This window comes from Eucyclogobius newberryi, unplaced genomic scaffold (genome assembly GCF_026437365.1).
Source record: "Eucyclogobius newberryi isolate DKJ021-1_F unplaced genomic scaffold, fEucNew1.0.hap1 SCAF_1, whole genome shotgun sequence".
NCBI lineage: Eukaryota > Metazoa > Chordata > Actinopteri > Gobiiformes > Gobiidae > Eucyclogobius > Eucyclogobius newberryi.
This window is the reverse complement of record NW_027315723.1, coordinates 10,191,943-10,218,789: the sequence shown is the minus strand read 5'-3', so window position 1 is coordinate 10,218,789 and position 26,847 is coordinate 10,191,943. Positions and strand designations below refer to the sequence as shown.

General features: G+C 37.9%; 1 protein-coding gene across 1 annotated transcript in view; it reads right to left on the bottom strand.

Moving 5' to 3' along the window:
• LOC140378291 (E3 ubiquitin-protein ligase Midline-1-like) overlaps positions 1–6,792 on the bottom strand; it is a 45,993-nt gene extending 39,201 nt beyond the window's left edge. The window contains exon 1 of the mRNA XM_072464099.1: positions 6,571–6,792. The gene's annotated coding sequence lies outside the window, so the exon portion shown is untranslated. The remainder of the gene's footprint in view (positions 1–6,570) is intronic.
• Positions 6,793–26,847: the final 20,055 nt, after the last annotated feature.

The following is a 26,847-nucleotide window of genomic DNA, read 5'->3' as shown; positions in this document are numbered from 1 at the left end:
CCGGATGGAATATGCCCTTGACAGCACACCAGCTTGCAAGTTCTTGCCCCCTGCATAATCCCCCCTCCCCAAAACATCACATCTAATTCCTTTAATCTGGGTCACACACTAGCTGACCCAGACAGACCTCCTAACCCGCACCCACGCACACACAGAACAAAAAACGTTAGCCAATATCACTATCACTAATAGCCCCAGCATCCCTGACAATGAGTGGCCAATCCGGTTAGCCGTGACTGACCACTTCAAAACACCAAAGCCCCTGATTGGTCACGGTCAGTGTGGCAGGAAGCAGATTAGCGTGGTATGGCATTTGGACTGGCACAAAAGGAAGTGTGGCAATGTGTGTGGCGACTTCTCACACAGGAGCACAAAAGGAGATGACAAATATGCAATCCAATTTCTCTCCGTGGCATTTTCAGACATCATTGTATTAAGATCAAAAGGATAAAGTTACTGTGCTGTATATATACTTCAAGCTGCATACAGAGTTTCTTCCAAAATAAAAAGAAACCACCAGCATTCTCAATAAAGCACCTGTTGAATATTTATGATAAAAACATTGGCAAATTGTAACTACTGGTATTGCTTTAAGTACTTTCATCACTACTTTCTGTAACTAATAATTTGTCAACAGGTCATTCAGTTGCTTCTACCAGTACTACAAGTATCACTACTTCAACTGCTACAACAACAACAACAACAACAACAACAACAACAACAACAACAACAACAACAACTACCACTACTATGCTACTATATAATATATATAATAATAATAATACTATTACTACTACTATAACAACTACAACAATACTACCACTAAAATAACTACTACTTCTACTCTACATACACTACAACAACTTCAAAGACTACTACTACTCATACTACTCTCATTCCTACTACAAACTACTACTACAAGTACTCAACAGCAACAACACATACTACTACTATACTACTTCTACTACTACTAAAACAACCACTTTTACAACTAAAATACTTCTACTACTACTTACTACTTTGGCCTTTTCAACCCTGCTAAGCCAACATTTGAATGGATAGCCCATAAAGGTGTCCGTTTTGATTATCTTGAACATACTGCTGCGCTGACCTCCTCTGGACCCGCTCCGTAGATCTGCTGCGTGCCATAACTGCTACCATATGGACACAGCCGGAGATGGGCTACTTTGAACATTCTGAAGCGATAAGTGAGAGTGAAGTGTTTATGTATCTTATATGAGAGAGGAATGTACCAAAACACGTGGGAAGACGCTTTGAGTACTTCAAATATTAACTCTACAATTTAGCAGGACGTGTAGTATCAATATACAAATGCACCATCAGGGGTGAGGAAATCTGATCATCTAAAACTACTCTTTTTTTGTCCGTTTTTGAAAGCAAAATTAGACGACTATGAACAATCAACACTGCAAATAAAAGACGTAATAGATCTTTTCTGCTGTGTTTCTAGAGATCACAGCCTGGACGCTGCTGGCTGCAAGACACATAAGAGGATTTTGTCTTGAGGGCTGTTACTCTCCTCAAACTGACACACAATCTGCTGACCCTACCCGACGTATCCTCCTGCTAAGCTGTGCTGAGACCGCTGAGACCGCTGAGACCTTTGACAGAGACACAAATGTGACTTGGAAGTGCGGTGGAAATTGTTTCGGCTGCTGAATTTAAATGTTCTATAATAGTATATAATAGTAGTTAGTCAGTTAAACAGCAGACTCATTTGTCTATTAACTATTATTTCACTACAGAACTCCTCCCACAGATATACATTAGGCCTATACTCTCAACAACCTAAACATTTATTTTTTTAACCATGATCACATTCACTATCTTGATAAAAATGGTTTATATTATCATTATTATTTTCCCCATTTTCAATTTGCCTTCTAAATATGGAGGATTACTAAGAATTGTCCCAATCCTGCCCCCAATGAGCGGTGGTCTGAATCTACGCCAGGATGCCACTTAAACACATTGCTAGTTGGCACTTAATAGTCCCCGTGGTCTACTGCGCACGTATCTGTACACTGGGACGCCTCTTAGAGTGGATGAAAAATGCCAGAATTTGTCCGAGATAATGATCGCATCTCACGATCCAAACCAAAAAGATGGGTCAACATTCCTGAGTGGTTAGCGATATCTTTGCTGAGGTTTGGGGAAGATAGCTGTAAAAAAAACATATTCAATTACACAGAATGGAGAAAAAGAAGTCTGCTTCTCAAACTACTTAGCATGGACTCTTTAGCGACGTAAAAAATGAGTAGATTTGCTAAGCTTGGTTTGGGATTTGACATCATAGAAAGCAGTCAGGTTGCTGGAGGCTTCAAGCTATGGTTACAAATTACAGTGCAGTTTGCCAGCTCTCTTTCTATTTGCTATTTTTAACTTTAGCAAAAATCAAAGTCTGAGGTGGCAACTACTACATACTTAGGAATGTACTTATAATACTGTGAATTCAAGAGGCGAATGGCGAATAACCTTGGATGTAAAATTTGTTTTATGTATGTATCTTGTATAAAACTAATGCAATGGTTTGATGGTGGTCACACTTCTCAGGTAAAACAGTTATTTTTGCTTGATTGGGCCTTCATATACTCACGAGAAACAACTTTCAGACAAATATTGGTGTCTGCCCTGTTTCAAAATGTTGAATTAGTATCTTTTTTACTTTGATTTTTGTGAAATTGAAGAAACTGTTCATTGGAAAGCATGATTTTGGCCCCTGGCTGCACCATATTGTTCCTTCTTTGTTTTTCAAAGTCTTCCTTGCAATCAAAGTTGCACATCACAACTGTATTCAAATTGTCAAAATGAACTATATAAAAAATACATCTATATTTTCACAGTAAGTTTTGTTGTTTTTATTTGTCAATTTACAGTGTCTCAACTATTTAGAACAAGCTGTACTTTACATGTAAAATAAACGTCTTAGGTACAATGCCAAACTTGAGTTGATTCCTTCCTTGGCATATATAACTTACCATATGCATTGCCAACTGTAAAGAAATGCCCTGACCACTTATCCTCTCCACAGGACAACACAAGCTGCCAGGTCTGAGCCGATTGTGCTTATTGTCACCATTTTTGAAGTTGCCATGGAAACCTCACACTTGTCACCGTACTTTGTTGATGATTAAAGAGCGCACTGGAGTGAATGAAATGAACTCGACTGGAGGGGTGAATGAGCACGGAGGGGAAAAGTTTGACAATAGGCTATGAGCAAATGGAGGATGTTTAGATAGCAATTAGCAGCTCGGACTGTTAGGGGCGGTTTGAAGATTTGTTTAAGGACTTTGGTACAGACTGACATAAGAATGCATAGTGTCTAAATAAGACAGCTAAAAATGCATTAAATTGACTGCCTTAAAGACAAAGTCCAAAAACAAAATATGAGATTTTGTTTACCAATTTTGGAACTTGTTTTCTTGTGTTAAAAGTGCCATGTATAAGGTTCTGGTAGGGGGTCCACCACCTGCTTGTGTCCATAAAGATGTCATTGTTTTCTCTGGAATGTTCCACAGTATGACATGAAATGAATCTCTTGCGTTTAGGTGTTTTTATTAGTTTAAAAAACATCGTGGAAAAATATGTATTCATACAGTGAGTGGCATCGCCTCTGGACAGATCTGCCCTGTGACTTGGCCCGGAGCATCCAAAAACTAGAAAAATACACTTGTTCTATATAAAAATGTCCTTGAAATAAATACAATTATCAGCCAGTGCAGTACGTGAATTTTACTTATCAAGAATTCTTGTAATAATCTTAATAATCTTACTTATTTAGCATATATTTAGTAGAAATGTCTTAAATCTGACCAAAAATCTGATTCCTCTTGTTTTAAGTGAATAAGTCTTGGTTAGATGCATGAAATTTGCAGAAAAATTTGCGATTTGATTTGCAATCAAATCGCCATTGAGACAAGCAGTCACCAGAAAAGTTACATTCACCTTTAAAGTAGTAGTAGAATCAAAAATGAAAGGCAACAATGTGATACTTTTACTAACATTTGTTGCTTTTGTCCTGACTATTTGTACTTTATTGTTGTCATCAAGTTCAGAATAAGCTACTATGAATAAGTGAAATACTTTTATCTTCTTCCGATTCGGACTTGAACAATCTTGTAAGACAGCCTTCTAATTAACGTACAACAAAACAAGGGACATGGTTTCCTGTGTCTAATTGTAACTGATTAAAGCTGCTGTTGTTCCCAAGGTCTTCCAAACAAACCCTCCCCATCTGCCTTGTCTCTGAAACAGGAAAAAGCCCGCTGACAATAGCTCTGGTACTATATTAGTCTGCTGGTTCCCACAGTCGGACACAGGTTGGTCCTTCAGAGATCTGAGGAGGGGACGGTTCTGAGCCCACCCAGGCACAATGACACAAACACATGGTCAGAGCAAGCAGGAAGAGAACTGTCAAATACACTATTGTTGGTCAGTTGGGCTGCCTTGTGACGCACACATATAAACAAAGCGACTTTTTTATTTTTTAAATTCTGCATAAAGGCGCACCATGTAACTTTTCTAGTTTCTAGGAAGGTAAGTTTCCACGGAAATATTATTGCTTCATCCCGGATTTTTTACAGGCAAGCAGATGCTGTCATTGTAGGCTAAGTTACAGGTCAGATCTGTGGAGAAATGATCCTATTCACTGCAAGAATGCATGTATTTCAAAGTATTAATGGCAAATAATTGAATAAATGCTAGACAGATAGTTCCACAGACAGTCTCTCCTTCAGCCTGTTAGAATGCAGAAGAATCTGGAAACAGACCATAAAGGGCGACAAAACTTGGGACGGCCCAAACACAGACGCTAATTTGTAGCACGCGTCTACATATCTTACATACTTTCAGACCAAAATCAATCACTTCTTTTACCACAGATTTATGTTCCCCTGCTTTTTTACTTGTAAGCCGCCATCTTTGTTTTCTCTGATTGGTTAATCCGCTTGTCAATCATGTCCACTTGAAATCGGTGAGACAGGATTGGATTCAGGGCAAAATGTCTTTGTTAAGTATCGTCAAAGCGTGTGGTCTTAACTGGTCAGGGAAACACTGTAGAACATTCCAGACAGAGTAATAACATCTTAGAGACAAACGCAGGTGGTGGATCCTTCACCAGAAAAGTGACAGAGCACAACTTTAACACAATTACTTTCAGTATGTACAAAATGTGTGTTTAAGTGATGTCTTATTCAAATGGAATTGATCGTAGCAGTTATTATTTTCATTGCGCATCCTCTTTCATTACATTATTTAGCTGTAATGCATTCCAATCCACTGACAGTTGGGTGTATCCATTGGCTGTCTGGCGTAAGAGTGATTATAAACTCTAGAAAATCTTGTGTATTGATTTATTGATTGATGTATTTTCTAGAATGTTGACTCACTGGTGTTTGAAATTAGTTTTTAGTGCGTTGTGTGTACTGTCCTTTTAATGTTATACGGAGTGCAAAGTACATGTTTGATGATGTTGATGATTGTGACTTTTCTTCTATGTTTCCAAATCATTTTTATATTTAATTGCATAAAACTAAATGTGTGTATTGTACAGAATAGAAAAACACATTTATTGTTTTAAGTTCAAAAGTTCTATCCAGGAAAGCATGAACAGCTATTCCAGGTGACAATGAAATTACAATGACTTCCTCCTTCCTCATCCTCAGAGCCTGTGAGCCAGCTCCACTCTTATTGTTTCCTATAGTTGTAGCTTGGAGCCAGGATTTCCTCACGCCCCTTGACCTTTGTCAGGTGAGACGGATCAGGCAGAGCAGCGGAGTTTGTGGCAGCCGGCTGTCTCGCTCATTCTTCAGCACACATGTAGCACAGGCAGGCGTACGCTGGCACAAATAAACCGAATGCGTTCATAACATGCACAAAACCACGCTCGAGCAGACAGGAAGCACAGCTAAAGTGGTACAATCTGACCCCTGGGTAGAATGCAAATGTTAAAATGAGCAAAACGAATGCGCGCGGAAAAGCTACTTCATATGGTAATTGAGCTTCAAGAAAAAACAATGGCTAGAATTTGTTAACAACTCATTTGAACTCAGGATTGTGTCTATTTGTGTCATTCAAATGCTTTATAAAAATACACACATTGAAAAAATTGGGTCACACCAAAACCCACGCGACCAAGCGCCACCCTCTGACACACACTTGCATATTAAATACACAATTTCAAGACTTGTAAACAATTGGAAAACTTAATAAGTCTTCATAAACTTAGGGTAGAAGTATTGACAAATCAATTTTGTAAAATTGTTGGTAAAAAAGAAAAAAATCCATAAAAGCTATGGTAGACTTTTGACTATTTGATGTTTGTAGTCCATGGGGTAAGAGTTAGAGGCAAATGTGATTGGTTAGCATGCTGTCATTACCATACCAGGAGCGAGGTATTCCATTCATCACAAATTTGAACTATAAATGGTGGGAATCCCCTTTGCAGATGTGTACACTATGAAACTAACACTCATTGTAATCAAACAAATAGGGCATCCACATTGAAGCCGGCATAATAGAGGAAATGCTATGGCTTTGGCTAAGTCTTACCTTCCACATGATTAAAATCCCATCATCCACAAACAAAGTGAAAAAAGAGGAAGAGAAACAGGTCAGCCAAGGAGACAGGAGCTATCTTTGGCTGTGTCCCGATTATTTCCAAAAGTATATAGGAAGGTAAGAAGGAAACAAACAAAAGAGAGGCAAACTTAAACGCGACCCTGCTGTATCATCACCTCTCCTGACATGTTCGCTGCCCTAACTGTGTGCAAGCTTTTCCATCCTGACCCGGCTGAGCGAGGAAGAGAGAGAGATAGTCCCCCCTCCCCTCCCTACTCCACTCACAAAGCCCCTCCCACTTCGTCCCCGTATTCAAATAGGGCCGAGAGCCAATTGGAGGAGGGCGACGGGGCGGGGCTTGCAGAGTCAGATGTTTTTGTGCGTTGGTGTGAGCAGGCGTGCAGAAGAGGAGCTACACCAGGCTGTGTGCGGATTTCGCTCTTGGCCTTGATCCTTTCAGCTGTACAGTGCAGTTAAAACAACAGGCTTATGTTACACTTCCTCTGTTATTAAGGCGAGGTTTGTAAGGAACAACACGAGCTGCGACTGATTTCTCAATTTGGCGCTGGGTTTGGGGGATATTTTCTTTGGTGATACATCCTAAAAACATTTCTCCATTGAATCTGTACCAACAAATGAACGTGAATCGAACATATATCTTGTAACGACAGTCGTGTCTCAAACTTTAAAGCTGCATGGCCTTGCTCCTAAGTACATCTTGGACATGTTAGTGCCACATGAACCATCTTGGACTCTGAGGACCTCAGGGACCGGCCTCCTGCTGGTGCCAGAGTCTGGACTAAACATGGGAACAGTCTTCCTGAAGATGTGAGACAGGCTTCTACTCTGACAATGTCCAAATCTAAGCTAAAACAGTTGACTGAAAGGACTTAACCTGAACTCTTCTCTTTTAAAGTCAATTCGGCTTTGAAAGATTTTATCTGTTTGTATTGTGTATTGTGCATTTTTTCCTGTATGTAAAGCACTTTGAATTAAGAATTGTACTCTACAACTAAACTTGCCTTGCCTCGTGTTCTCAAGTTGCTCCACAAACGTGTGTAACAGAGATTGTTGCTGTTGTTGTAGAAACACTTATGTAAAAAAACAACACTGATTTTATGATCGGTCTTCATAAATAGTGAAAGTGAACTGTAAAACTCTGTTAGTGTACTGCATAGACTATTGGAACAATCTTCTCTCAATAATAGTACGGTATCCTAATATCGATATTCAGACAATACTGTGTCAATCCGAATGAAATGTGTTCAAACATGTCTTTAAAGTCCATGTGATACATTAGACGTGATGTTTATAACGTTACTTCCTGGTTGGACATGGCCAGCAAATATGACAAAGGTAAAGGTAATTCCGCAACTGTTACTTAGCAACCAGATTGTAAACAAGGGCCAAAATCCATTTAAATCATACAACGCTATGATTTGACAAACAATTATACCTGTCAACACTTTTGTTAAAGAAAAGGGTGTGAATTGCATATATATTTTATCAAAATGTTTTATGTAATAGCACTTTTTGAACAGAATATTCTGTTGTAGAAGTCAGCTCTGCTTCCTGTCATTTTCAACTTTCATTTATCAAATTGTCTTCACAAACTACAACTTGACTGATGAAAAACAATGATAAATAATTACCACAGGGACTATCTCACAAAAGTATAAGGCATAATTAGAAAAATACGAGAACCTGTCATATGGGCTTTAAACATAATTTGTTGAGGTTTACTTGTGTTTTACTTATGTTAAATGAATCACAAAAGGGCAGAATCACCTTAAACCCTTACTTGAAACATTTTTTTTCATTTCTATTTTAAATCAGATACTTAATAACCAATGTTAAAATGTTGCATACCTTCAAAACAACATTCACAATATTATCTAAATGTTAATATATTGGCCACATCTAGTAAGCAATCATTTTAAAGCTTTGTGATCTCCACGTTGAAAGTGTTAAGTATTTCAAATTGCAAATGACCTGGTTTTGTGGTTGAAAGTGTTCATGCAAGTGTCATCAACAACAAAAACTAATTTGACTTTACATTTCTGGAGGCGAGAGCATAATAACACTTGTGTGGCACATTTAAGTCTTAAAGTCTCCCTTTACACCCCTCCATCCACCTGTCTCCACCACCTTGAAGTCTGCCCCCCTCTTTGTTTTTGATGTGCCCCTCCAGGAAACCATCTTAAATTAATCTCCAAGATGCAAGTCAGTCATTTGCCCACCCACATGACGCACCGCCGTAGACATTTTTGATCAGGCTAACCTTTGTTTTCATATCGTACCTAAAAATAGTCTGTTCTAAAGCTACAATCGTCTGTGCTGGTTATTTCAGCCAACCTCACAGTTCTAATAATTACTAGACAAGGCTCAGAAACGGCCTTGTCATTGGAGGCTCGATCCCACATAATCCTTAACATTTTGCCCTGGAGGAATGAGCACTCTGTAGGGGAAGTGTAGAACCAGGCTTTGCAGGGATTAACTCAATCTTGTGCTGAATAAAACTACAAAATACAATGAAATGTTTATGTATTTCAATCAAATTCCCTCATGTTGATCCAAACCAAATTGATGGCTTTTAAATTCAATCTTCTTAAAGTGTAAACTCAAATAAAAATATGACCAAAAGACACACCAATAACTTTTCATTGTTCTGTTTAGTCCACATTACAAAATATGTTAAAATGTGTTATTTTCAAATATCTTTTAAACTCGGTAAATAGGACTTGATTTCTGCATGTTTTGAGTTATTTTTTTAGTTCAGTTTTTAGTTTACACAATGACACGATATTATACGACACAACACACATATAATGTTGCATATGCTGTAAAGAAAATAAGAGTTATAATAGTGCACACATACAAAAGAGAGAAGGAAATAAATTTAAAAAAATAAAAAATATGATCTATGTAGATTTATGGGAAGGTGATGCAGACGAAATTATGAGGGATGTAATAAATGATGACTATGAGGTAAAAGATGGATTTGTTATATGAATATTTGACCTTGTCCAGTTATTCAGGACTGTTTTTTGGCAGTAGCAGCACAATGTGAACAATTTCAACGTACGTTTTATTGAAGCTTAATGTGGATTTTTGTTATCGGTGGTGTGGCAACAAAAGCACTTGGAATAAAACAATTATCCTTTTTTATTAGTTGTTAAAGTTTTTCTTCCATTAATTTTTCAATATTACATCATAAAAAGCTTAAACTCTTGCCAGAATTTGGGCCCTAAACCAATTGGCGACTTTTAGGGAACAGCCCTCGCAAAGCATCTGAGTGCACAGAGATTCCAATTAGATAAAGTGTTTTGGAGGTCAAAAGAATCTGCCTTGTACGTGAAAGAGTTGTTTACGTCTATGGACTTCTTTTCATGGATTTCATTTACTCCGTTTCTGTGTCCCTTAAAAAGATTCCACTTGGAGAGGTCTTGACTTTAAATAGGCAGCAGAGCGTGATGTATGGCTGCCAAAAGCATTCCTGAGTGTTGGAGACGCAGGGCAGAGTTGATGTGTCACGAGTCGACAAAAGTCAACGCCAAAGCAGTTTTGGAGACGCAATGAATGATTTCTGGTTCTCTGATATATCTTCTGTAGTGGTTGGACCAAGATGAAATAAAATGGGAATGAGGAATTTTGGAGCAGAGACTACGGAAGATGGGACAAGCTACCGTGATGGGAAGTTTCCATCTTGAGTCAACTCTTGGCAATAGAGCTATTTTCTTTTTTGACTTACTTGAAGAAAAGCCAGATCTAAATGTATAGTATTATAAATTGAAAAACAGTTAATTAGGACTTAACTATACTCAATTGCATGTTTAAAGGACAATAACAATACACATAATGCCTGTTTCCTTTAAATTTGAAACTATTCCAAAAAGTAGACATTAGAAAGAAACACTACATAATTTCAGTCAGTTTTGCTTAGTCACATAGGCTTTTAGAATAATTACATTCAAAATATATATAAATTAAGACCTGTGTAATTTAATTTTCCCAAACATTCTACCTATGGCAACGCATCAGGGACAATTGAAGAGTTTCCGTCTTGGTCATCCCTTGGCAACAGACACCCTAACATCCTAACTTTCCAAACACTTTCAGGGCGATATATTTACAGATTTTTCCAGTGGAGATGATCCAAAAGCTCTCAAGCTTCAATGATGAACTTTTGCCAACCACTTAATTCAAACATCCACTCTGCTCAAATATGTCCTGTGTCCTATGTCCGCCTTGAAATATCTGTCTCTGTTTGGCCCCTGGTAAAGATCAGACTAACTTAAAATGACAGAAGCTTTTAATTAAAACATTTAATAGATGTCATGGAATTGCAGAACTATTTGTGTTTCTGCGATGGGGATGTGTTTTTTTCTGGAAAACATTAATAGCTTTTAAATGAGGCTGTTGGGTTTGCACAGCTGTTGCATAAAACAACATATTTTCTCAATTACATGTGTCTCAATAACTTTTGGGTCAGAAAGCAACAAAATATTCAATGCCCGTTTCTATCCTATTAGAATGTATATCCATCCATCCATTTTCTACCGCTTGTTCCCTTTCGGGGTCGCGGGTGACTGGAGCCTATACCAGTGACTTCGGGCCTTAGGCGGGGTACATCCTGGACAGTGGCCAACTCGTCGCAGGGCAGAATGTATATCAATAAACATTTTAATGTGTGCAAAAACAGATCACCAACACTGGGCAGAACCAGCTCGGAATACTGTATATTGGTAGAATTTGATAATAATGTCGAAATGATCAGCGTAAAGACTTTACATAAGTCACACCATTTTAGATAAATTGCCATTTAAAGGTACACATTAAAAGGCGAGCTGTTTGGGTGGAAGATACATCAACTGCTTGTTACCATAGATGCTTTGTCCAGATTGTTTCATAGTATGGCATTAAACACTTGAGTAGCAATTGTTTGCAAATCTATACATAGATTTGCAAACAATCTATGTATAGATTGCACATACTGTGCAAAAATGCACGAGACAATCTAAAGTCACTGCAATTTGTGAAATTAGTTTTGACTGGTGCCTAAAACAATTGGCTAGAAGAGTTCTTATATTTCACTTGCACTTTTCCTTCCCACTTTTCAAAGTTTCTGGTGATTTTCTTTGGTGAAATTTGCTTTTAGTTCTAATTTGATTTGCTTCATGGCCACAGTTTGGTTGTATTTCTATCCAAACTGGAAGTAGTTGTCCACAAGAGACATTTGTTACTTTGAGTTAGAACAAAGAAATAGACTGGAGCCACTTTCCAATCTAAACATTTTTGTGCCTGGTCGTAAAACATGCTCTCTTCTCAAAGTTTAAGGCTTTTATTTTTAACAAGACAGAATGGCAGGAATGCAGCAGTATGTTCACAACCTTTGCCCCAGAGCACTATGGGTAGTCGAATGATGGAGGTGTCGTGTTTTACAATGCATGACAATTTGGTGAAATGAGAAACACAACTGTGGCATTTGAAACAGGCATTTGAAATTCCTTTCTCATGGATGTTCAAAGCGCTCTGAATAGCCAGGTAGTGAACGCAATGCAACCATTTATTCTTATTATTGTTCAGTAAAAATATTCACCGTCGCACCACAGTTACGAAGAATGTCTTAAGCACTTGGAATGTAGAATGTAGAATTTGCTAGAAATGCTAGCAACATTTTATACGTAACGCGAAAAACCTTTGTATTGTATGGTCCAACATTCTGCGTGTTTTTTAGCACAGGTTATGTTGGAGGAAGTGAATAGATTGCAGGATGTAGATTAGCATTTTTTTAACCATGCAAGATTAAAAATGTGATGCAAATGTAAAATCTGCAAGCCACACTATGTACCTTTAAGTTAACACATGCTAATGCACATATGATACATAAAAATAGCCCGTGTGGAATTTTGTACTTACAAAAATACCTAAAGCTAATGGTGTCTCTGGCTTTGTATTGCTCCGTTCCCATGCAAGCCAACTATACTGGAAGCCCCTATAGTACATTGAAAGCATTCGAAATCAAGTCTATTCTTAGTCTTGCGACATATTTACAGCTTGGATATATAGTCCCTTTAAAACCGTCCATGTCACTGATCGCTATCTTGGAAATCCTTTGCATTCTGTTAGCATGACGTTACAAACACGTGATATCTTTTTTGCCAAGAATCTATCATTGGTTTGGCCCTAGAAATTTATATTTTTGACCATTTTCTCCAACATCTTGAGACATCTTCACAGCTTTCTTTCCACCCTTCAGTTGAACTTTGACTTTGTGAGTGAGGTCACTTTGAATCTGGTTTGGATTAGGGTGGAAGAAGAGTACTGATAGGAAGAAGGCAACAAAAGATATAGGAGACGTATTGTTAGTCGCTATCTCTCCAAGCAAGCAATGACCTCCACAAAAAAGATCTAATCGTAGTTAGACTAATACACATAGAGAGCCTGGGAGCGGTTTTAAAGAGGAGGACAAGATGGACTGATTAAAAAGATAAAGATTGCTTGGGTAGTGCAGTGTGGTGGAAAATTTTCTTTAAAAAGACGTAATAGCAAAATAATTCCAAAATTAATCTGTGGCTTTTAAATTTTCCCTCAATCCTTTTGTAAGTTGAAGGCAAATTTTCCTTGTGGACTTATAGGAGTTAACTTGTGCTACATGGAATATGAATCATATTTTGTGGTTGCTACTTTACTGCCAAAAACATCTAATTTCGAGGCTGATGCATGACTTTGATTGTTGGCTGCTTGAGGTGCTAAAGGAAGAGGGAGTATTCAGACGCAAAGGCGGGATGCAAAAACAAATGACTGTGACATTTATTTGGCATACAATAATGCAACGTGTTGTATAAAAGAAGTGGGATACTTTCATATAAGTACTGGACCTTTTTTAACTCTTTTAATATGTGTTGCTGTCATAACCATGGGCCTTGGTTTGACTGGGTATAAGCATAATTATTACCATAGTCAAGAGTTTGATGTGGCAGAAACTGTGGAATATTTCATGACAGCTTTCAATATGCATCTTTGTATTTGTTTATTTATTTATTTATTTATTTATTTTGTTGTTGTTGTTGTCTTTTGACAGGTGACTTTTGTGACACATAAAGCTTTATTATAAGGGCATCCGTCTCAGCAGTGTGTTGTTATTGTGAGTATATCTTTATATGTCAAATATATTTGTACAGGTAAAAATATACCCAATAAAGTCAAGATTAGAAAATCATAAAAACCTGCCATACGCACTTGGGTACTTGAGACAAAAGGGTATGGGAGCTAATGTTTTAGAGTAGAAGACCATCCATATTAACTAGCTAGTGTTGCACCAATGGACTTCAATGCTCTTCCACAGTTCTGCTCCCTACGTTTTAGAAATCATTCACTACAACAATGCCTTTTTAGTTCTACTTGTTATTTTTAGTTCTACTTGTGATGTCCTCCTCTGCTGCCTCGCTGGTCGAAGGAGTGCCCCAGGGCTCTATTTTGGGCCCCATGTTTTTTTCTCTGTTTATGTTGTCACTAGGGTCAATTATAGCCAGACACAGTTCTGCTATGCAGACGATCTGCAGATTTACTTACCTGTGTTTCCTGACAAAAGTGATGCTCTTCAATCTCTGACTGATTGTATTGCAGACATAAAAATGTGGTTAGGGCAAAATGTTCTTTATTTGAATGATAAGAAGACTTTTGATAACTTGTCATCCATGATAAAACTGACCGTAAAGAATCTGAATTTGACAATCAAAATGACAGTGTGGTTAGAGCAAGTTTTGATCATTTTTTTAAAATCACACCAACCTTGAAAGGACTATTAATGCTTTCATCAGCTCAAGAACAGACTTATTGTAATGCACTTTATGTCGGTGTCTCCCAGTCTGCCCTCGGACGCCTTCAGCTCGTAAAGAACACTGCGGCGCGTTTTCTACACATCACCCCAGTTCTTTTTGCTCTCCACATCACCCCAGTTCTTTTTGCTCTCCATTGGCTTTCAGTTTCATTTAGAATTTATTTAAAATTTTTACTTTTTGTTTTTAAAGCTCTAAATGGCCTGTTTCTGCTGGAAGTCAGAGCCAGAATCAATCAAACACTGGGGGATCGAGCCTCCTTTGTCGTTGGTCCCAGACTCTGGAACAAACTGCCTCCGACATGCGCACCATCACATACTTCAGCCTTTTTAAATCTAGGCTCAAAATGTATTCGTTCAGACTCTGTAATTAAGTGACACTTAATTTTGTGTTGTAAAAGGCTGTATAAATAAAGGTTGATTGAAGGTTGATTTCACTGGCAACAAATGTGGCATTGAGACTTTAAGCAGTACTTTACATTTTGCTAACTGACTCTTACAATGTGATTTCAACTCAAATATATGTCACCGAAGACAATATACTCCATCCATGTACTACTCATACTTACTTATTTTGTGCTTAGTTCAGTGGATGCGTGAGAGTGTGGGCAATCAAATATGTCATTGTGTATGGGCATCAAACCACGTTCCATAAGGTGCGCTCGGAAATATACACAGTGCATCTAAAACGAGAGGTGACATTTGTTGTGGTCTATGAGTCAGTGCCACAAATGGAGGTCAGGAGAGGTGCAGCAATATTGTGATGTGCAGAAGTCTTGAAGTAACCAATAAGGAACACAGGACAAGAAAGGAGATACAAGTGAGGTATGGCATTGTGGTTGTGCTGGCAATAGTAGCTAACAGGACAAAAACATTACTTGTGTCATTTTTAAGGACTTGTTAATGACATCACAAGAGGTACGTGCCAGGCTTGGGTAAAAGAAAAGGTTCCACCATGACTAAACTAATGAAAAACTGAAATACTATCATAAATCAAAAAGGCAACATTTGTCAGGAAAGATAATTAACATATCACCCATTTACAACTCCATCCTCAGGCCTAAACCAAAACATAAAAAAACAATAGGGCTAAGTATGCTAATAAGAGGTCGATGATCCATTGGGGGCATGAACGAATATGCCTAATAAAACGCAGTGGCCAATGCACAAATTTCACCCCAGAAGTGTATTATAAAAACAGCATTTTGCGAAAAATCAGAATTTCTGTCTTATTCTAATTATTAAACATTGTATCTTTTCAAACTTGTTAGAAAGAGCCATGTGAGTCACTATATGATGAGTGTCGATTGGGTGTTTAGGGATATCACCCTGATTGTGTCGGAAAAAGCTGATAGAAAGTTGAACTAGAGGCAAAGTGCATGTATTCATGCATGATTTGTGAGAGCTAGGAATACTTTGGAAAGGTTTGAATACCTTCCTTTTTACCCCAGCTGTACTTAATAATAATCCTCCTCCACTGTGAACAACTAGTTAGTGTTAGTTTAAGTATCGTTAGCTCCTCCCTTCAGACAGATATAAGGCAGTGATTTACCAGATCCCTGTCAGAGGAACTGAAGTATCTACCCGGATACCCCCATCTTCCCTTTTAAAAAAACTTAATTTGTCCAGTTGACAGAGCCAACTTCCTCTGAAAAAGCTACCTGGATGACCTGGATGAGAGATAGCTATTTATTATGCTATTTCAAGTGCATCAGTTTTCCAAATAAAGTGGAAGGCACTCTGATTGAACCCGTGCTTAAACTCTGAGCACACCAGCAGCAAGAGCACGCGGTCATCTCCCATCACCCACAGGAAACTCACTGCAACATCATCGGGGCTAATGCTAATTTGGTTTAACAGTTGCAGGCATGCCCAAATCAGTTAGTTACCCTCACCCACACGCAGATGCACGTACATACACATGGACAGGAGACATGTCAGCTAGCATCATCATTAGCTGCATGTCAGTTGGACCAGCATGTCCTAAACTGTCACCAGGGAGACGTGTCAAGTCATGGCAACACCGACTGTCACACCGGGGCCATTATCGCAACAGAAAATGAATGCAAATCCAATGTAAAATTTGAAAACACTTAAAAATAACAAATAATTATTACCAAGAAGAGTTTACAAAGCAATGATAGACTAACTCTGATGCTGATCCCCTGTGGCAGAGTGGTGCTTGTGAAGAGGCCGCTCAGTGTTTGTCAGGGGTTCAAAGATCCGTCTGTAGTTGTAAACACGAGCACCAGAAACATGGGTCAGCATCTTTGGCAACATCATATGAGAGCGTCCACACTCAAAATCCTCTGCAGCCAACAGAAAATGTCTTTTCCTTTAGTCTTATTAGATCAGGGGTGTCAAACTCATTTTGGGCCGCGGGCCGAATTTCGACGCTCAGGCTGGGTCGCGGGCCGAACATAACGTAAAACATAAAAAAATATAAGAAATAAATAGCTTTACATAGCCGATGCTGTTTTTGAAGCAATTACTGGATCAATTAAAAGAAATTACAAACACGTTTGTTCTCATAAACTGAAATGTATTAAGAATAACAAGTGTAATTTCACCAATACTGTGCTTCAGTTTATGTGCATTACAACTTCAGAGTTGATCTACAGAGAGAAACATTTAGTCTATTGTTAAATATTGTTAAATAGGTATTTGGAACTGAAAAATATTGTATTTGACTTTATAACAAAATAAACTTCTCAAGATTTAAAAAACCTTTTAAATGTACTAACATTTGCACGTCTGTGTAGTTCTCTGTAGTTCTCTGTAGTTCTTTGTAGTTCTATGTTCACCTGAACTGACACACCACTAAATACAAACAAACGCGGAGGCGCATTTAAGGAGGTTAAGTTATGAGCCACAGTGTTCCATCAAACCAAACTCTTTTCTCAAATTGTGGGCCAAATATTATGTACAAAATAAAACAATAAAAATATAAGAAATAAATACATTTCTTACAGCCAAGTAATAGTTGTGGAGACTGTTGCGCAAATGTGCAGCAGGTGAAAGACTGAGTCCATATTCATGCAGCAGCAGGAACAGGATTTATGATATGAAATGTTCATATCACAGACATGTTTCTGCTCAAACTCAATACAAGCTCACTATTTTCATAGTTTAAGCTGATCTCAGTGACAAATGATTCATGTAGTGACTCAAATGAGGTCATTGTGTTTGTGTCACAGTCACATTAGTGTGGACACAGTCATGTTCATACTTTATTACACTCTGACCTGTGTTTTTACCTGTGGCTCCTGATCTGTCCAGGTTTGTAGAGGATGTTTTCATCTCAGAGCATCATCACAGAAGTTAGTTTTCTTGTTGTTAGCTCCACTTTTAGCACAACTCTAACATCCATAAAACAGTCTTATTTCTTTCTTCCACGTGTTTCCTAAAGCCACACGTCTCTGCCCTCGCTCAGACTTCTGCTCTGAGGTGCGTAAGTGCTGTAAAGTGTGAAAGCGCTCGTCTTACTTCCCTCTGCACTTCTCCCTCCACAGTACACAGGGCAGTGAAGAGCCACGCGGGGGAGGGGCCACCAGCGGCATTGTGGGACGTGTAGTTTTAGCGCTAACAACGGTTACGGAAGTAACTACGGTTCTATGAACGAAAACAAAAACAAAAAAAAACAAAAACAACAAATATTTTTTTTATATTAATTCAAAATGTTCGGCGGGCCGGATTAAAACGTTTGGCGGGCCCGGGCCGGATGTTTGACACCCCTGTATTAGATACTCTCATAGCCCTTTACATGTAAAGGGCCTGTACTCAATTTTGAACCATGGGTGATTAACATTTCAGTTTACTGTTAGTTATGCCCACTTCATTATGCAGTGGATACTGTATATGACAATGAAAGTTGCAGAGAAGGGGAGGGAGAGTGCATTTTATGGATATTTTAAGAGATGATTGGTGGAGAGGCAAAGAAGCAGGCTGTGATTGGTTGATCATTTTTCAAGGTTTAACTATAACTCCATCTTATTTTTATTTTTGTATTACTATTATTGTTGTTTTTATAATCTTTTTTTTTTTTTTTACAAGGCGAGTGTTGTAACATCTTGGCAACCAGGGAATTTGAATTGCCTGAATGACTGGATACAAATGGTTAATGTATGGATGGCCATTTTATTAGCAGCTTCACACCTAAAGTAGTCTCTTATCCCCAGACCCTTTTACCTTGTATAATATTTCTGATAATGACTGACATTAATGTGCTTTGATCAACACGGGGCTACTTGTAATGTAAAAATATAATGACATTAATGAATGAAGGTTTTGCTTGTTATTTATAGCTTATGGTCCATTGAGATTGAATAAGGACTCCTAAGTGATATTTACTAAGTAGAACTATTATGGTGACATGCAAAATCCATTATGCCTTATGAATGCATAATAATTATTTATGTTCAGTCAAAAATAAATCATTGATAGTCATGATAGATAATAATTCATTGCATTTAAATTTGGACACAAACATTGTTTGCTTTAGTCCCTGCTTTATACCTGTTGGTACTTGTCTAGTCTCAGTTTAATTCTGGTTCAGCACTGGATGGGCAATTTTGCAATGTTGTCGAAGCATTTTTATGTTATTTCTCACAGAAATCTAATCTATCAGTAGTTGTTTTATTGTAGTAACTAATTTATCAATCAGTGTTGGAAGCCCAGAGGCCTTGGCCTTCCTTAAAATCCGTCCCTCTGGAAAATAAAGGGGTGAGCACTGATTGGCTGTGCAAAGTTGGTCCACCCTGCTTCACCAGACTGATATCAATCTGAATAAAAATGCAGAGGTATACAGTACCATTCTGGACTTCCCAGGCACTGAAATAATAGAGAGAGACATTCAGCAAAGCATACATACTACAACCTAACCTCTAATGCAACAACAAATTAAGCTATTGTTATTGTAATACATTTTTTACTATACTTACAGCTATACCTTTAAACATATAAATAGAAGTAGCACAAGTTACAAGCAACAACAGTGGCTGGCAGCAATTGTTTACTTCTACTTTAGACAGACTTTCTTTTCTAAGGAGATTTGGAGGAATTCTTACTATTTTCGCTAGTAATTGATATTCTCTGTTTTAAATTTAACACAGCCTCCCAGACCTTTCTGGCATTTGTATCACGTTCGCAAGCAAATAGTTATTTACGCAACACTTTTACAACAAGCTGCTTCATGAGCCCTTCACTTTGTTTTGTAGACATCTCCCTCTGCGTCAAAAGCCAAACTCCCCTCCCATATACATGCTGTGCTCTCTGACACATCAAACTTTTTAGCGTAGGTTTGGGTACAAAATCAAAGTGCAACTGTGCCATTTGAAGCCCTCAAGCATCCGCGCTGTTCTTTAAAGCCAGAGACCGCTGCTAAAGAGGGGCCGTCCTGCTGGGAAAAAGATGGACCCACTCCCAGGTGTGTGGAGCATGAATAAGTTATAAGTAGGGAGTCAGGAATTGTCGACCTCCTCTGCTCCTCTCTCAGCGGTGTAGAGCTCCATGAAGTGTGCGTGGTAATGTAATGCAGTGGTTAATGTACTACTCAGAGCCAAGGCAAAATAAGTGTGAAAAAAATATTGTGATTTATGGGCCCGCCATTCCCCTGACAGCAAGAGTGCACATTCAAATGGAGAGGAGGAGGTGACATCTTATTAGTGTCTCAAAATAGTTATCGGCTAAAGCAGTACTGCCGTGCATCCAAATAGTGTATTCAAATAGAAGTGAGCAAGAGTTTCCTGCTACTATTGGGAACTCTGCTGATGGTGATGTGGGTGAAACTGAGATTAAATCCAACTTTTATTCTCATATGTTTAGTAACGACTCAGAATCGGTGGCACCTCTTTACACAGGATTGACATGTGCTATTATGTCTTGTTTTACCAAAAGATGCTATTTTAGAAGCATGTTCATCAAGGTGCCAATGTCAACGTAGGGTAGAAGTATATTGAGAAATTGAGAATATTGGAATGGTTGCTACATTGGCCAAATATTCTTTGAATATTGTTGGGATAATCAAGCCCACCCCAGTAGTAAAGGGCACTCTGTATGTAAGAAGAAGCCATCAACTGACTAATATCTTGAGTATGGTATTAAAACTCATGTATTTTGTATGGATGTGAGAAGGTGCAGTGGTGACATGGTGACACTGTTGGAGACAATGCTGAATTATAAATGAACACGACGATCATTAATGCTTTTTAATAATTACTAACGGTGTGTGACATTTTCAACCACAGGAAGCCGTATCAGCAGGCTAAAGGAATATGAAATGTCACGAAAAGATGCAAGCTATACCAAAGAGGATATATTCCTAGAAGTTTTGGGCCAGACAAGCAAATAGCTTTTTGTCACTGTGAAATGGGCTCTGTGTAGATCTGTCAGGTGCTACTTCCATTTGAATAGTTTGTCCATGAATCCCCTTCTGCTTTAATTCAAACCTTATGGGGTTTTCTCCAGGCAATGCTAAAATAATCAATATTAACTTATTGTCTTAATCTTTAAATATTGATTATTATTTAGACGCTGGAGAAAACCCTTCAAGGATAGAATTAACGCTGTGTTCACGGACAAGCTGATTAAATGAAAGTAGCACTGCGGAGTCACTGTGTTGCATTTTTTTTACGCAAGTTTGTGAAAAGTTCTTTGCATGTACTTATATTTGACATTTATTTAGAATTTGTTATCCCTAATGCTTTTCCTGGGGCATGAGTAAACCTTGTATTTTGTATTCCTCTATTTTTTCCTTCAACTATCAATTTTTTTTTTTTAAATGTTTAGCTATAGTAGAAAAAGCTTCAGTTGTAGTCATCTGGACTCAGTTTGAAAAATAGACGTTTCGACTCTCATCCAAGAGTCATTGTCAATAAAAGAATTTAGGTCGAGAACTCCGATATTAATACTGTTCTGTGGTAAGACCCGCCCATTGGGAGGAGCCTTCCTGAAGTAGAAATGAGGGATTACACCGACTTAAATGTTTAGCATATAACATATTTTCTACACATGATCTAAAATGTGGGATTCTTTGATCTGGAAATATTGCTACAGAGTTCATTCCACAGTGTTGAAAAACTTTGATGGAATACAGAATGTATACAACCAGGGAATTGTTTTGTTCTGCAAAATGACTTTGCCTCAAAGTAAGGGCTGAACTGTACATTTTTCCAAGAGCATTGCAACCTCTAACCACCGTGTACATAGTTCTAATCCTGCCATGGGGTCACTCCTTAGACTTATTGATTTTTGTGGTCAGAACGGTAGGTACAAGAACTATTCCATTGAATCACTATTGGAATGGTGAAAATAGAAATTGAAAAATAATAATAATGAATAAATAGATTGAATTTCAGTGAATTTCAGCATAATTGGGACCAAATATATACTTAAAAAAAATACAAATACAAATTAAACCCAGGCTTGAATTTATGCCATGCTATATGTATTTATTCAGACTGGCTTTTAACACTCTGAAATGTAGTAACGCTGCTTGTTTTTACTTAGCTTTTATGTTTTGTATTGCCTTGATTTTTATTGTGAAGCACTTTGGTCACTTTGAGTGTTGTAGAGGGCTCTATAAATAAAAGTAGGTTGGTTGGTAGATTGATTGATTGAATATCGTTAAAATACAAGGTTTTTAGTAAAGTCAATCAGATAGACCTTAGATGACCTTTTCAGCTGGTTCAAGCCTATTCGGATATTAATAACCATCAGTTTAGAAAGCAAAATCACTCAAAAATAAAGCTTAAAAAGACATCTATTTACTTATAATGTCACACCATAAGAAGCTGAAAGTTTCTTCCAGGTTTAAAACTGATTTGTATTGTACTTTGTATTGACAGAAGTCGTGTGGGTATTTTTGCTCAACACACCGCGGTGCGTCCCAGGGGCTCGCTGCGTCTTAAAGCCTGTGACATTTGCCACCAACATGGGCGCCCTCCCTTCTCTCTCTCTGCCTGTCTGGCTTCTTTATAGAGCCACTGCTGTCCCCCAAAGCCTCAGCCAACACCTCTCTCTACTCTTTTACTGCTGCACAGATAAATCCTGACCTGAAGGGGGCGATCAATACACCGCCCACAGCACTTTTACAAATACCAAGGCTTTAAGAGGTTGTGTCCAAAACAAACCAATCCATAAGGCCATTAGTGATATCTATTATGTTGTTACAGGGTTGGTTAAGTTGTCAGAGTTTGAAAGTTGTGACACAAGATTCTAAACTTAGAATTCTCAAAATAATTGATCTCTCAGACCACTCACTCACAAAGGTTCTGGTTTAGTTCTGTGTTAGTCCAGGTTTGGTCTTGTTAAGTACCGGTAAAGTTTCTGGCTAGCACTTCCTCCAGGTGCTCCAGTTCCCCCCATCAACTCAACACATGCCTAGGTAAAATACTCCTGCGAAGGGTAGTCCTAGCCAAGCACAGAGATCTGGAGATGGATGTCCTAGCGCTGTGGCACACACTGCTCCTGAGGACATGCCCCTGTGGCATTGAAGGATTGGTCGGATGCAGAGGACAGATTGTCCTATGGGAACAATAAAAATAACTCCACCCTGTTTAGACCTTGGTTTACCTCGTTTACCTTAACCTTGAAGCTTGTTTATTTCGTATTTGCCAGTCTTTAAACCTTGGTTTTAAACCATGTTTAAAGGCAAATAACAACACCAATAGTACATAGTTGTTTAATGTTAAAGATGAACATTTTCAGAGGTTGTTCGTGGTATTCAAGTATTACCATCACCTTGTATTACATTGTATTACTCCTCCCTATATTTCTCCTTGACTTTTCAACCCAATCTATTCTTCACCCTAAATTTGACCAAGTCTAGACTGGAAACAAACAAAGGAGGAGCTTGATAAAGTGGCTTGAGCCGAAGGGATTTATCAAACAGGCACATGTTGCAGGCTAAGCATTTCTTGAACTTTAAAAGCATGAGGTGATTAAAGTGTGCAGCCGACCACAGCAAGATCATTTGTAATAGTCACAACCACAACCACTATCACCGTATCATAACGTGGAAAACATACTCGGGCATTGATTTATGTCTGTGAAATGCTGTGTCCACAATGTGTACAAGTGGCTATATTGTAGTTTAGTGAATGGAATTGATTTTGGTTTGACTGTGCTAGTAGATGCGATCGGATTCAAATGTATGTATAAACGGTTTTGTTGTTGTACTATGCTTTGTGAGACATATTTTTCTAGCGATATTTCAAAACTTGGAACTGACGATAACTAAATCAACACATTTTATTCCCTTGGGAAAAAAATATGTTGGTAGTTGTTTAAATATAAGACACTTTATAGCAACTTAACACTTAATTAAAAATAAGCAATCATTTAAAATTAACCTAAAGAGTCATGTGTTAGATTTTTAACACATACAAAAATTTCAACGTAAACTGTACACTAATATGGACTGAAATTGAACAATACTTTCATAGATCTGTTACATTGTTACTGTAATTAATCTGTTTTAATTGTAATCCAGGAAGACCAGTTGATTGCACCGCTTTCGTCTAACTGGATCCATAAAATACACAAATGTATATATTTTTGGAAGTTTAAAATGACCAATTTAAACATATAAAACCAGCAATTGCAAGTTTTACAACATTCAATTTGTGCAGTGTATTTGACAGATTTTGCACCAACGTTTGAAGATAGATGACACTCAAGAAAGACAATGACCCAACGTTACACTCTTCCCTCTGTTCATATTCATTCCAAAACATGACCGATGGCACACCAGCTCGCCACGTTTCCGCTGCAATCTTCCCCTTGAACTGCAAATCACTAAATACCGGACAACCATCGCTCTCTTCCATTCTGCACCGACAACACAAACCGAACATTTATTTGGACGTCCATCACAAACCTCCAAACATCAATTTAAAACACTCTCATTAGCGATTTTGAGCTGGATCTTCTGCCACTGTGGAACGCTTTGCCCGACACCTCCCTCTGCGTGTTTCCCCTTTTATGATGTGACCTGATTTATATTATAACTGCTGAACAAGTCAGAACTGCAATTTGTGAAGTCAGCCGTAACCCGATAATGAATGGGCGCGCAGTGGAATGCTTTGAGCCCGCGCTAACAAATCACTTCTTGCTGCACCTGGAAGAACCTTCTCCCCTCAATTAGCGAATCCCTGATTTCCTGCAAATATGATGTCACAACCGCCATTATTACATTTAAGCGGTGCGTGTCAATTTAAATGGGGGAAATGTAGTGCTTTGATTGCTTATACAGAGAATTCGGTTTCACTATGAGAAACTGAAAGACATCAAATCTCGTACTATTTGCATGTAGATGTTGCTCATCTAGTTTATTATGCTGATATTTAATTGTGATGGTACAATACACTGCTAAATTATTATTACTTTTGTGTGTTAGATTGTACATGTTAGCACGGAGCACTTTAATTAGAGTGAACGTTCATGAAAGGGGCTGTACCTGGACGGCGTGTGGCGTTAAAAGTAGGTCAGCCACGCCTATTTATTGGTGTTGAGTGTGGCCCAGGTGTGTTGTGTGTGTTGTACCCTGTGTGCCTCAAATGTGTTATTCTGAACCGTGGACTTAATAAAAGTTGCAAAACGGAATGTATCGGCGTATAATTCAAGGGTGCAACATATATCACTATTGGTGGAATATCGGGTTGATATTTTTTCTAATTATTTGTGTCACTTCTGATGGAAATAGAAGGGCAACAAAGTAGTGATGGGCATACCACTGATTTTTGATTTGATACTGATACCAATGAGCTTTGTACTAAAACGCATAAAACATTTTACATTGGCCATCATTATTTTCTTTCAACCTATATAAATAGTAAATATATGTGCAGAAAACCTAACTTATGAACAATGTATTACAAAACTGATTAAAAAAAAAACAGCCTTTTTTGGAGAAATTAAAGCATCGATATTTTTGTGTATCGATACTTTTCAATACCTCTTCAGTATAGATATCTCAATATTTGGTATCAATTTGCCCATCACTACAACAAAGCTTAAACAGTGGCTGTATATTCACATGATCATCAAAAAAAGTAACAAATTATACCATATCGGAAAAATGTATACTGTGATTCTTTTGTTCTACACATTTTTACTACCACAGCGTTTCAAATCGGCGTCCCATTATCAGTCATAAGAGCAATTTGTATCGCCTAGAAAAAAATCCATATTGAACCAAGAGCCATGTTTAATCTTACTACTCCTTTCTCGTATTACTACTACAACTACTACTGCTACTACTGCATCTACACTTTGACATACAGCTTCTCCATTGTCCTCTGTACAGTGTGTGATGTGTGTCAGAACAGCCTCATATTCTAAGTACGGGACATTGATTTCTGCTTTTGCCCCGACTGTGACTGCGACTTTGGGATAATCAAACAGCCAGTTAATGTGGGCAGTATTTGCAATGCACACAGGGCTGTGGGGTAATCAATGGAATACTAAGTTCTTTTGGTTTGAACACTAAAGAGATGTTATTTCTTTATAAGTGGTTTGGAGCGTTGTGTTTTTTAGTTTCTTATAACGCTATACTTCAAGTGCTTCTAAATTACTGCTCTCAAATAATAACTGACACTCGCAAAATGGAAAAAATGAGAAAATCGACTTCGACTTTGGACTAAATGGGACATAAATGCTGGACAATTTATGAGATAAGTTTCTCTTTCTTTCTCTTTTTGTCTTGTGTTAATATTACTTGTTCTCTCTCAATGTCATGTTTTGTTTTATGTTCTGATAAAAAAAAAAGGATATAGATATATATATATAGTTTTGGCCGGGATGCAACTTATACTCCGGAGCAACTTATTTGTGTTATTATTCGTTATTTCTAGGGCGCTCTAGGCTCCAAGCGACGCAGAAGAAGAATCTGCATTTTCTCTAGTTTGCAGAGTTGTTTAAAAGTGACATCGAGGAAGGAGAATTCAATGCATTTAGTGATTTGGGGTAATACTGATGCTTTGGTAAACTTGTTAGCTTGTTCTTTATGCTGTAGTTATCTGACTGTATATAACTGTTAATATGTTACACTAACATAATAGACACAACAGTTTGTTACAGTTCGTTGTCTATGCGTCATGCAGTGTTGTGGAAGAAAATACCAGACGCGTCGACTCCATATAAAATGGCCCCTCATGCTCTCGCACAACTGATAATTATGCGCCGGTACTCTGATGTGTCCTGATTAAAGACTGATTCCTCTCAGTGACAGACGAGTCCACACGAGGGGAAACTTTAATTCTGATAGTACAACAGGATTAAACATTCGCTTTTGAGAAAAGATAACTGTGTTCTATTGTTACGTTATAAGAGAAATTCCACAACAATAGCTGAAGGTGTTACATTAGCATACGTAATAAACATCATGTTCACTAATCTGTAATTATTTTAAATTGAATTTCAAGATGAAA